The sequence below is a fragment of the Tachypleus tridentatus genome, chromosome 4 (assembly GCF_004210375.1).
Source record: "Tachypleus tridentatus isolate NWPU-2018 chromosome 4, ASM421037v1, whole genome shotgun sequence".
Lineage (NCBI taxonomy): Eukaryota > Metazoa > Arthropoda > Merostomata > Xiphosura > Limulidae > Tachypleus > Tachypleus tridentatus.
Genome location: NC_134828.1, coordinates 111,969,818 through 111,983,587, shown reverse-complemented (window position 1 = coordinate 111,983,587; position 13,770 = coordinate 111,969,818). Strand labels below are relative to the sequence as shown.

General features: G+C 31.3%; 1 pseudogene across 1 annotated transcript; it reads left to right on the top strand.

The window, feature by feature from the left end:
* Nucleotides 1-1,387: 1,387 nt before the first annotated feature.
* Nucleotides 1,388-12,617, top strand: LOC143249886 (acetylcholine receptor subunit alpha-like 1; annotated as a pseudogene). Its single transcript, XR_013028022.1, has 5 exons — nucleotides 1,388-1,462; nucleotides 3,481-3,590; nucleotides 3,861-4,041; nucleotides 8,503-9,340; nucleotides 11,026-12,617. The product of XR_013028022.1 is annotated as an acetylcholine receptor subunit alpha-like 1 (transcript).
* Nucleotides 12,618-13,770: the final 1,153 nt, after the last annotated feature.

Below are 13,770 nucleotides of genomic sequence, written 5' to 3'. Positions count from 1 at the left end.
ACATTATATGCTTAAGATTACACTGAATAGAAAATTTGATAAGCAACATTATTTTATTTTCAATACATAGTGGACTAATTCCGTGAACCAGACTTCAAAAAGTGTATTACAGTGACAATAAGCTATAGTAATTGTATCTTATTAATTAAATATTAAAATTACAAAATAAGATAAAGCATTTTAATATAAGAAATTCATATAGCATGATAATCATTTTTGTTATAAAATGTTATATAGAACTTTAGTTAAAAATGAAAATAGTTAATAATTTACAACACAAAAAACATAATAAATATTATTTTATTTCCCCTTTCGTTTTGTTTATGAGTTAGCTAAATTATTTTCAAAGTTACTTTGACAATTTCTGAAACCCAGTTCATATTTTAAAAGCGATTTATGGCTCCATTTCATTGTAATTGCTACATTACATAATTAGTGTTCTTTTTTAAAGAATACTAAGTTATGGCCTTGACCACAATATTTTTATAAGCTGTATTTTGAAATTAGACGTCTGTTATTGTTTTGCCAAAAGGAGGTTTGAAATCGCTTAATGAAAACTGGCTCAACTTATAGAACTTTCTACAAAGTTTCATAAAAGTTTAAGCAGTATAAAATGAGAGCTAGGCTCAAACGCATGATTATTCGTTTTTGAGTCTATTAATTAGGTAATTAACGAATAATCATCAAACAGTTTCTCTGTTGTTTCTAGTTTTTTAGTTCAGTGTCGTAAGTATTGAGTTTGTGTTTACAACAAGATACAAGAGATAACAAGTGTGTAAATAAGTGTAAGTAGAATTTCTGTTCAGATGATACTAATTTGAAACGTTAGACCTATCCTTAATTAAGTAGACTGTGAAATTTGAGGTACTTAAATATGGAAGAAATATAAGTCTTTCTTTTATCATTAAGTGGAATGACCTCTGAATTGTTCTTTTTTTTTTAAATGAAATTATTTGAATGAATGAACCAGCTCAACAATACACAAAAGTGCATTTAAGTAAAACAATTATTTGTTATTAATTTATATTTGGTGTTTTGTATATTTGTATAATGTGTCAGAATTTTTTCCAAATATGGTATTGCAAAGATATATCCCATCATGATTATTATTGTTGCCTCATATCATTTGTTGCTTAGTTAAGTCAAGCTAATATCCATTTTACCCTATAATCAATTATTTGTTTTCATTTGAATTTATAGTCAGAAATTGTTTTTCGTGAACTAAAAGTAGGAATGTATATAATCCTTTCTATCGTATTATCTAAACATTAAGAAAGTTATTATAACATTATTACTAAATCAATGTTTCATTGGAAATTTATGTGTATCAGTTTGTTTCGAAAATTATTTCAGTCAATTTTAATCTGTTTACTCAAACAGTGATTATCACCATCTGAAGCTTTATTTGTTTTCACAGAGTTTGAAGAGCCAAATCATGACAACGAACGTTTGGGTAGAGCAGGTAATTTACACTTTCAGCAAAATGTCTATAAATTTAGTAGAAATGAAACTGAGTAAATTTATTTATTTTGAATATGCGTTCAGATAGCTACATATTTACTGTGTACTACAATAACTTAAACATTGTTCAGTATTCGAGAAAAAATTTAAATATCGCACTTGTACTAATAAAGAAATATTAAGAAAGGATTCTGCATTTGCTTTGTTATTGTTCTATTCTAGTAACTTTTGGTTCAGCATATCATTATCCCATTCTGTAGCTTTCGGTTAACAACGAAACAAAAAGTAAAATGACGTTATTTTCGTGCTAAATAAAGGTGAGTTACAAGCGGATGTGGAATATGTTAATTTTTATATATTTTATTAACAAATCGTATTTTTTCGTGTACTTAAATCTTTAAGCAATTTCGTTTAGTACTCAGTAGATAAGATGTAACTTACAAAATATGCCTAAGCTTCTTTTGAATTAGTTAAAAACGTGTGCTCATAATGGAGTTAATTTAACGGAACATATTATTTGGATTGTGTACATAAGGAATTTAAGTAGTTTCTGGCTTTACTAAACTCTGAAAACGAAAATTCTATTCATTCTTTACTTAAATAGAAATGATAACGTTTTGTTATGGAGAAAATCTACATTTTTCTTTAGTGAAAAAATAACAAATTGCGGTCTTGAGATCAACCATTTAATATTAACATAGCTTTTTCTTTTATTTAATATTTATATATTTATTAAGACCTCTTTTTTGTTCAAATTTAAAAGCTCAGATATCAAAAATGATTTTTGGTTTTGTTTCATTACAATTGATCTCTCTTAGTAAACAGCTTGAGCCAATGGTTAGCAGGACGGGTTATGCATTCCTTCTGCTTTCTGACCTAGCTGCTTAATCTATGTACGCATAACGTATGGCATCAGGTTGCAAACGTGAAAGCAATACCTTCTTCGGCGGTAAATAAAAGTGTATTTAAAAACTATGGAGGCTCTCCAGCGGTAAAATTTATGGAGTTAAAACCCTAAAATACAGAGCTCAATTCTCAACGGTAGACACAGCGCAAATAATCTATTGTGTAGCTATATGTTAAAACGAGCATTTAATCATAGATGTCTCAGAAATTATGTGATTGTGATGAAATGAACTGAATATATTTTTTTCTATTTTGCGCATACTAACCCTAATTTAATTCTTAAATAACAACACATTTTTCAGTGTAGACACAAAGCTCAAAATGGTTAATATAATTGTTTTAGTCATATCTTAAAAATTAACTAATTGAGCGTGATGATTTGGGGTTACTGTTTCTTTAATCTTGTTTTAATATATTGTTTATTATTAATAATTATTATTATATATTTATTCTAAAACATTCTGCGTTTACAAAATAGTGAGGAACACCAGCAATAATATGTAGTTAATAAAAGTTAAAATATTCAGAATGAAAGAAAAAAAACGGAAAATGTGTTGTGTGACCGTGAAAGTTCTAAATTAAGAAATTCAAGTTCGATAATGATTAGTAGCTAATTATCTACTATGAATGTTCTATGAACGTGCTTGGTGAACTCCTCCTGTAGGAGTGGAAATGCTATATTTTAATGCTTATGTTTGTTTGTTTGGAAATTTCACACAAAGCTACTCGAGGGCTATCTGTGCTAGCCGTCCCTAATTTAGCAGTGTAAGACTAGAGGGAAGGCAGCTAGTCATCACCACCCACCGCCAACTCTTGAGCTACTCTTTTACCAACGAATAGTGGGATTGACCGTCACATTATACACCCCCACGGCTGGGAGGGCGAGCATGTTTAACGCGACGTGGGTGCGAACCTGCGACCCTCGGATTACGAGTCGCACGCCTTACGCGCTAGGCCATGCCGGGCCTTAATGCTTATGACTTTCACAACAATCTACATTTAAAGTTCATTGATATTCACCTAGACATTCGGTTTACATTGAATGAAACTTCATATCCTTGTTTCCTTCTAAAACGCTAGTAATTCTGATTCATTTCTGGTATTTTTATATAGGAATGGAAAGATTACAAGTTACGGTGGGACCCGGAAGAATACGGAGGAGTGTCTAAACTACATGTTCCAGCTGAACAAATATGGCTACCGGATATAGTTTTATACAACAAGTTAATTCACTCCACTATTATCCTTGAACCCTCATATTGACGTGATGTTCAATAACTTTAAATAAAAGCTACTGGACGTATATTAAAATACTTCAATGATGTTCACGTGTAAAAGCTAAACGGATTTCTAGTTGAACTTAAAAAAAACACAAAACTATTTATAAGAAAACGTGACCTGTATGTATAAACAATTGTCTCAGGTTTGGTGTTCTTTAAAGAAAAATGCATTATTATTGTCCTTAATTATTTCTTACATTTTTAAATTTATAGTGCCGACGGTAACTATGAAGTGACAATTATGACCAAAGCTATCCTTCATTCCAACGGTTTGGTCATATGGCGACCACCGGCAATTTACAAGAGCTCGTGCGAGATGAATGTTCAATATTTTCCATTTGATGAACAAACTTGCACCATGAAATTTGGCTCCTGGACATATGATGGCTATACTGTGAGTTGTAATCGATATATGGACGATATACAACTAACATTAATGAAATATGTAGTTATGTGAAGGTTTTTAAGGACTATAAAGAAAAGGTATAAATCTAGATTTTGTTGAAGTATCGGGAAAATATTTATTACCCATTTCAAAAACTGTCGAGAAATTTAACTTTTTTTATCCTGAAAATATTTAAGACTTATTGACCATGTTTCGTAGCGATAGGGAAATTCTCTTGTGAAAAGATTATTTTCAGCTTTATTAGGTGTGTTTTACTTATATCATCCTTAATAATTTTACATGAAAAACTCTTAATATGCAAGTTCTCAAGAGTCATTAAGATGGTTAGTTGTTTAACATGTACAAAGGATATCCAAAAATGAATATACCAAAAGTAAAGTTAAATATCTTTATTATTATTTGAGATAAAAACAAAAATTGAATATAAACAAGCAGTAGGCTTGCGAGTCTTGTTTTTGTTTCCTTGAAGAAAGAATTGTAAGTGGAATTTCGTATCTACACATGCTACGAACGTTCTTTATTCCACAGCTCAGAGAAACTCATGGCCTGTTACGAAGAGATACCTTCCAAATCGATAAAGCACCACCTAACTTTGCTCGAATTGTTAAAGTATTTTTAAATCAAACTTTTCCAGAGCGTTGAGTTGGTAAAGGAGGACTTATCAAATGACCTATTAATTCACCCGATTTGACCATTTTAGATTTTCTTCTCTGGACTTTTTATAAATAAAAGTCCACCATAAAAAATCAAAAGACCTTGAAGAACTGAAACATTGGACTCGTGATGCCATCTCATCCGTCCTTATTGCTGTGTTGGATATTGTTTACACAGAATTTGAACGCAAAATTGATAAATTATAGAGCATGATAAAAGACAGTTAAAGGTCCGTTAATTATTACAACTAAAACCTAACAAGCCTACAGCTTGTTTTCACATTAAATATTTGCTGTTATCTCAAATAACAATAGTCATTTAACTTCATAATTGATATATTCAAGTTCGAACATTTTGTATAGTAAACACAGATTATTGTTTCTTCTCTAATGTAAGTAAAGTCTATAAATTAAAACAAAATCTGTTTATGCATCAAGCATTGAAATTGTGCTCTGATAAAAAATATGTTATTTTAAAGGAAATGAATGTATCATGTTATTATAAAATATGACTGATGAGGAAATAAGGTATTTCTACTTAAGAACTAATAAAGAAATAAAATTGGTTTATCTTCGTGATTTATTTTGAGACATAATTTTATCAGTTTGTTTTAAAATTAGTATAACAGTAATCTAATTTTAAACTATTTAAAATTATCTTCGAATATAGAAATAACATATTAATTCTCGTAAATAGGTGTATTCTTAGTAGTCTTTGCTTACTAGCCATTAAATCTCTCCCTTAAAAAAAGAATACAAATAAACGGTAAAAAAAGTAGATTCAGTTGTTTCTTATAACAGTTTCAACTGATTAGACACGTAACATAATTGTTATCATCCAAGGCTTAAAACTATATATATATATATATATATATTTAAGAAAAATTTAAAAAAAAATTAAAATTATCACAAACAACTAAATTCATAAAAGATATTGTCCAAAGTTCAATAGAAAAATTGAGCTAAAATGTGTATCGTCATGATTAAAAGGTTAAAACAGGTCGAAATAAGACGATTTATTATTAATAGCATTAAAACAGCACCATTGTCAGTATTATAAACACGGTTATAAGACTATCAATCTACTTCTATAACCCTAAGCAAGTGACCGTTTATGTTAAATTTCGTCAATCATTATATTATGATATAGCTCAATTAAAAAACAACAGATGCTGTATTATGTTTCATATTACAGAATATAAATTTTTTTACTTAAAATTTGCTTTTCGTAGCATTTTGCCCGGCATGGCCAATTGATTGAGGCATTCGACTCGTAATCCAAGGGTCGCGAGTTCGAATCCCCGTCACGCCAAACATGCTCGCCATTTCAACCGTGGGAGTGTCATAATTTGACGATCAATCCAACTATTCGTTGATAAAAGAGTAGCCCAAGAGTTGGCGTCGGATGGTTATGTCTTTCTGCCTTCCCTCTAGTCTTACACTGCTAAGTATAGCCCTCGAAATTAATTGCGCGAAATTGAAAACAAAAAACAACAACAAAATTGTAGCATTTTTAACTTTCATTTCTCAATTTGCAATAATGTAGGTGGACCACAAACATAAGCACCAGTCGGACGACGATGAAAAATCAGATATTGTAATCGGAATTGACCTGAGTGATTTCTATCTAAAATTATGTTTTTCGTAGCATTTTTTGACTTTAATTTATAATTTTGATAATAATTTAGGTGGACCTCAAACATAAGCACCAGTCGGACGACGCTGAAGAATCAGATATTGTAATCGGAATTGACCTGAGTGATTTCTATCTGAAATTATGTTTTTCGTAGCATTTTTTAACTTTAATTTATAATTTTGGTAATAATTTAGGTGGACCTCAAACATAAGCACCAGTCGGACGACGCTGAAGAATCAGATATTGTAATCGGAATTGACCTGAGTGATTTCTATTTAAAATTATGTTTTTCGTAGCATTTTTAACTTTAATTTATAATTTTGGTAATAATTTAGGTGGACCTCAAACATAAGCACCAGTCGGACGACGCTGAAGAATCAGATATTGTAATCGGAATTGACCTGAGTGATTTCTATTTAAAATTATGTTTTCGTAGCATTTTTAACTTTAATTTATAATTTTGGTAATAATTTAGGTGGACCTCAAACATAAGCACCAGTCGGACGACGCTGAAGAATCAGATATTGTAATCGGAATTGACCTGAGTGGTTTCTATCTGAAATTATGTTTTCGTAGCATTTTTAACTTTAATTTATAATTTTGGTAATAATGTAGATGGACCTCAAACATAAGCACCAGTCGGACGACGCTGAAGAATCAGATATTGTAATCGGAATTGACCTGAGTGATTTCTATATAAAATTATGTTTTTCGTAGCATTTTTTGACTTTAATTTATAATTTTGATAATAATTTAGGTGGACCTCAAACATAAGCACCAGTCGGACGACGCTGAAGAATCAGATATTGTAATCGGAATTGACCTGAGTGATTTCTATCTAAAATTATGTTTTTCGTAGCATTTTTTGACTTTAATTTATAATTTTGATAATAATTTAGGTGGACCTCAAACATAAGCACCAGTCGGACGACACTGAAGAATCAGATATTGTAATCGGAATTGACCTGAGTGATTTCTATCTGAAATTATGTTTTCGTAGCATTTTTAACTTTAATTTATAATTTTGGTAATAATTTAGGTGGACCTCAAACATAAGCACCAGTCGGACGACGCTGAAGAATCAGATATTGTAATCGGAATTGACCTGAGTGATTTCTATCTAAAATTATGTTTTCGTAGCATTTTTAACTTTAATTTATAATTTTGGTAATAATTTAGGTGGACCTCAAACATAAGCACCAGTCGGACGACGCTGAAGAATCAGATATTGTAATCGGAATTGACCTGAGTGATTTCTATCTGAAATTATATTTTTCGTAGCATTTTTAACTTTAATTTATAATTTTGGTAATAATTTAGGTGGACCTCAAACATAAGCACCAGTCGGACGACGCTGAAGAATCAGATATTGTAATCGGAATTGACCTGAGTGATTTCTATCTAAAATTATGTTTTCGTAGCATTTTAACTTTAATTTATAATTTTGGTAATAATTTGGGTGGACCTCAAACATAAGCACCAGTCGGACGACGCTGAAGAATCAGATATTGTAATCGGAATTGACCTGAGTGATTTCTATCTAAAATTATGTTTTCGTAGCATTTTTAACTTTAATTTATAATTTTGGTAATAATTTAGGTGGACCTCAAACATAAGCACCAGTCGGACGACGCTGAAGAATCAGATATTGTAATCGGAATTGACCTGAGTGATTTCTATCTGAAATTATATTTTCGTAGCATTTTAACTTTAATTTATAATTTTGGTAATAATTTAGGTGGACCTCAAACATAAGCACCAGTCGGACGACGCTGAAGAATCAGATATTGTAATCGGAATTGACCTGAGTGATTTCTATCTAAAATTATGTTTTTCGTAGCATTTTTAACTTTAATTTATAATTTTGGTAATAATTTGGGTGGACCTCAAACATAAGCACCAGTCGGACGACGCTGAATAATCAGATATTGTAATCGGAATTGACCTGAGTGATTTCTATTTAAAATTATGTTTTTCGTAGCATTTTTAACTTTAATTTATAATTTTGGTAATAATTTAGGTGGACCTCAAACATAAGCACCAGTCGGACGACGCTGAAGAATCAGATATTGTAATCGGAATTGACCTGAGTGATTTCTATCTGAAATATATATTTTCGTAGCATTTTAACTTTAATTTATAATTTTGGTAATAATTTAGGTGGACCTCAAACATAAGCACCAGTCGGACGACGCTGAAGAATCAGATATTGTAATCGGAATTGACCTGAGTGATTTCTACTTAAGCGTGGAGTGGGACATTATGTCGGTGCCGGCAAGACGAAAGGAGAAATTCTACAGTTGCTGCGATGAACCGTATCCGGATATCACGTTTAATATAACCTTAAGGCGGAAGACTCTTTTTACACCGTAAACCTTATTATTCCGTGTGTGGCCATCTCCTTCCTCTCTGTCTTAGTATTTTATTTACCGTCAGAAAGCGGAGAAAAAGTGTCATTAAGTATCTCGATCGTTCTTTCTTTAGGCGTATTTTTCTTGCTGCTTTCGGAAATTATTCCTCCGACCTCTCTTACAGTTCCTTTGCTTGGCAAATATCTACTTTTTACAATGATATTGGTGTCATTTTCCGTGTTTGTCACCATTGTGGTTCTAAATGTGAATTTTCGTTCACCGTCTTCACATCATATGAATCCTTGGGTCTGCACAATTTTTTGGAAATCTTGCCAAAACTTTTGATGATAAAGAGACCACAGGAGCCTGAAAAAGGGTCTAAATTTAATATAAACATCGGAGAGAGAAGGTTTACTAATATAAAACACCCGTCTCCTCTGAGAAAACATGGATTTCTAGAATATGAGTGTCCATTTCATGAAACTAGTTACACGGTCGCTAGCATTGGTGATGAAGTGATAGGTCTAGAATCTGAAGTCTGTTCTTCATCTCTCCAAGACACAGGGTTATGTACTAAACAGGAGAGAGCCATCTTGAATATTCATTTGATTGCTCAGCACATGGAAAACCAAGACAATTATTCCGAGGTACGAAATATATTTTAGTTCTTGTGTTTTTCTCAATTTTAATATTAGTTCCCTTTTTGTGAGATGACTTTAGCTAAGTAGATTTGCTAGCTTATAGTTACTTATTTGTTTTGCTGATATAAACAAAGACGTGGAAACTGTTTAGTTCATTACAATATGAAGATGCTACAATATCGATTTTTGACTGTTGCAGAATTTGTAACAGCCGATCGGAAGAATCCAATTTAAGTAAAAACAACAGCAACCACCAAAGACAAATTAAACATCAAATTAACGGTTATTTAAAATACTGTTCACTGTTGCATCATTTTAAGCAGTTTCGTGTTTGTAACATTCTTCATTGTAAAGAACTTATAAAAACGATAAAATCGTTCATTTTCTACGTAAGATATGTAGAAGACGTAAGTATTAATTAATGAAAATATAGGTAATGTTGATGACACTTTCTTTATTTTTGTGTGAGACTATGTAACCTGCAAAGACATTATAGCAAATTGTTTCTTAAATGCTCAAAAATGTTTTTAAAAAATAAAATTAGATCCTATTCTATGGTAAAGGTTTTTTAAAAATAATCAGAAAAATATGTGGCCGTGTAATTAGAGACATAAGCTCAAAATGAAAGAATTTGAAATACTTTTTCCTTTGTCCATGCTTGATATTCAAGCATTTCAAAATAAAATAAAAAGAGAACAACGATTTTTTTACCTGTTTATAGATCTGAGTTACAAATTTAAAAAAATCTATACCCTTTTGGTTCGACATTGCATGTGGTTAGGGCTTTCGAAAGGTAATCTGACGGTTGCGGGTTTAAATCCCCGTCACACCAAACATGCTGGTTCTCTCCGCCGGGGGAGCGTTATATGTGACGGTCAGCTCCACTATTCGTTAGTAAAAGAGTTGCTCACGAGTTGACGGTGGGTGTTGATGACTGACTGTCTTTTCTCTAGCTTTACACTATTAAATTAGGGACGACTAGTGCCGATAGCCCTTTTATAGATGTGCGTGAAATTCAGGACAAACAAACCAAACCTCTCTCCTTACTTCCGTCGTAATTGGATGCTGCCCAATATTAACATCTTTGGCCCGGCATGGCCAGGTGGTTAAGGCATTCGATTCGTAATCTCAGGGTCGCGGGTTCGAATCCCGGTCACACCAAACATGCTCGCCCTTTCAGCTGTGGGGGAGTTATAATTTGACGGTCAATCCCACTATTTGTTGGTAAAAAAGGGGCCGAAGAGTTGGCGGTTCGTGGTGATGACTAGCTTTTTCCTCTAGTCTTACGCTGCTAAATTAGGGACGGCTAAAGCAGGTAGCCCTCGTGTAGCTTTGCGCGAAATTAAAAAACAAACAAAAAACAATTAACATTTTAAATAAACTGGAATTACTTTTGCTTGTGAGTTATCAGAGTCAGTAGCATTAGCTGAACGTACCTCTCAAATTTTTAACAATCAAATTCAATCTAGTTTTCAGAGGTAAAGATGATTCGTTTAGAAAAAACAAAACATACAACGATATCATTATCATAAAGAGGAATTTTGCTATTTTATTTAATAAGACATTAATAAAAGTGTCTTTAAGATTTTTTTACAGCAGTTTATTTTCGTCCGTTTATTGGTTAGTATTAATCTTAACAATACATCTTATGTAGGAAATTTTAAAATATAACTTTAATTTATTTTTTTTAGATTGAAGGAAACTGGCAGTTTGTTGCCATGGTTTTAGACCGCTTTTTCCTCTGGATATTCACACTGGCTTGCGTCATCGGTTCTGCTTGCATCCTATTGGAAGCGCCATCACTTTATGATGATCAACAGCCAATCGACGTTGTATTATCAAAAATGGCACCAGCTCGTCTACATTATATCAAAGAGTGAATAACTTTTACTACGAATCTATAATATCTTATGAAACTGATTTTTATGTTAATTAAATCCGTAGTCTAACCGTCTTTGCTTTCAATACTTTATGGTGAATAACTATGACCGATGTTTTTGATTCAGTTTTATGAATATTGGTTTTGACTGAAGTAATAGTTAAAACTTAACTTTTGTGATCACGTTAACAAAGTTAGTGCAACACGTGATGAAGATCCTTGAGTTTATTGAAACTGGAGGATAATTTAAGCTTAAGGCAACGAACAAGTCGATGTTTGGAAAATCGTGAGTTATTTTAAATTGATTAATATATGACTTTCAATTACATATCTGACTTTATAAACTGAGTTTTAATTTTTTTATATTTCTATTATAACACGTGTAAATGATTATTTAATAGTTACTTGTGTTCAAGCAAAATTTGTAGGACTAAAACGTTAAACGTTTCTTATACTAAACTCTTATGTTTATAAATGTCAAACGCTATAGAAATGTAACATAAATATCTCAAAAGAAAATTCTGGTTTATGTCAACAAAATGGTTTATTTCACGTGTGTTAATGGATGACACCTTCCTCATTTAAAATCGCGTAAAACCACATTTGTTCGTATTCCTACTATCAATTTATTTGACTTGTAGCGAGTCAGTATTACTAAAACCGGTTGTCAGCTGTCCGTAGTTAGGTTTTGAAAACATTGATGAAGCCGATAGGTATTAAACCGAAAGTTGAAGAACTACTAGTTGTTTTAACTCAAACTCTTTTCAATATGAAATGTATAGTAACAGATAAATAAATAAACAGAATATCAGTTTTTTATGCATTATGTGCTGTAATCTTATACAAGACAATTTGGTTCTCGACTGGGCAGAAAATGTTATTTCCCAATTATTTATGCCTAAAGTAAATGGAAAAGACCTATTTTTCTCTTCAAACTTTGCTTTTGTCACATGGGAGCGTATAACGAAAACATGATGGGAGGCTATATTTGGGGGCTGATACGTGAAAGTGATTTACATTACAGTCGCAAATCTCGAAAAAATACTCACTTCTAAACATTTTTGTATAACTTTAATAAAAATACATGTAAATCTTGATTCATATGTTGTTTAATTCAGACCTTATGTAAATTAAGATGTTCAAATGTGCCCGTTTTTACATAGAAAATAGGTTAATTTCTAAAATTTTATTATCTAGGTCACAAAAGCAAAGTTTGAAGGGACTAATGGCCATTTACTGTACTTTTACAACATAAGCAATTAGGAAATAACACATACTATCCAGGAACAAAATTTGTGTTACATAGTGTAATTTTTTACTTTAAAAATTCTTCGATGTGTTATAGTTTTGTTCCGCTTTTTTCTTTCTAGTTTTATTACAAGTTAAATTTCGTCCTAGTCGTTAAACTGCATTTTGAAAAATAAATTCTTATTCGTACAGTAATTTTACGATTAATGTGCATTAGTAAAATATTACTGGTTGAAACTTAAATTTGTAGTACAAATTAGTCGTATAATCATACGTAGAAAGCTGCTTATAATGTAAAATGTAAGAACATGAAAAAAAATAACAACAACAAACATATCAGTATTTAAGGAAACTTTACAATTAATTTCTTGGAATGCGGAACGTATGTTAATATTCGAGTATAGAAGCTTTCCTTTCCATTATCTCGTCCAGTAAGATACGACTTGTATATGTTATGTAAACAACCATAATTTAACTATAAATACTTTCGATAACCTCATGTATTCTGTAGTGAAAACAGAAATAAAAGTCGATAAATCAGTAATATAAATTTTGTATTGATTGTAATATTCTTTGAACAGTGAAGGAGATAAAAAAATACAGTTAGCGATAATGGTGTGTTGTAGGAAATACTCCAATATCAACATGTTTACAAACATACTAAAACGTATAACCTTTGGATTTATAATTTAATTTTCCAAAGGGAAAGTTTGTTTGTTTGTAATTAAGCACAAAGACACGCAATGAGCTATCTGTGCTCTTTCTACCAAGGATATAGAAATCTGGTTTGTAGCAATGTGAGTCTGCAGAAATATCGTTGTGCTACTTGAGGGCGAAATGAGAAAGAAACCGATATTTTAAAATGGCATTTGTACGTTTTCTAACTGTTAACTTTTCATCTTTATGTGTTTAATGATTTGATGGTTATTAATAATTCAAAGTGCCGCATTTTAGATTTGATTTTCTGTTAGACGATGCGTAAAGTAATTAATGTATAATCATATATTTATAATAATATAATTATAAAAAGGTAAACTATAGTTTAAAATAATGTCAATCAGTTCCATGGTTCATTTGTATGCAAATTAGGCATCTGATGATCAGGCATTTAATCCAAAGAGCAAGATTTTGTCATTCAACAATTGTTTTATAATGGTATTATCCATTCTTGTCACATTTATCATTATGAAATGAATCACAGAGATTAAAGTGTCTCGGGTTGTCATGGATCATGCATGCATGACAAGACCTAAAGGAATGCATCTGTATGTGTTACACATCCATACCATAGAGACGTCAATTCGATAAA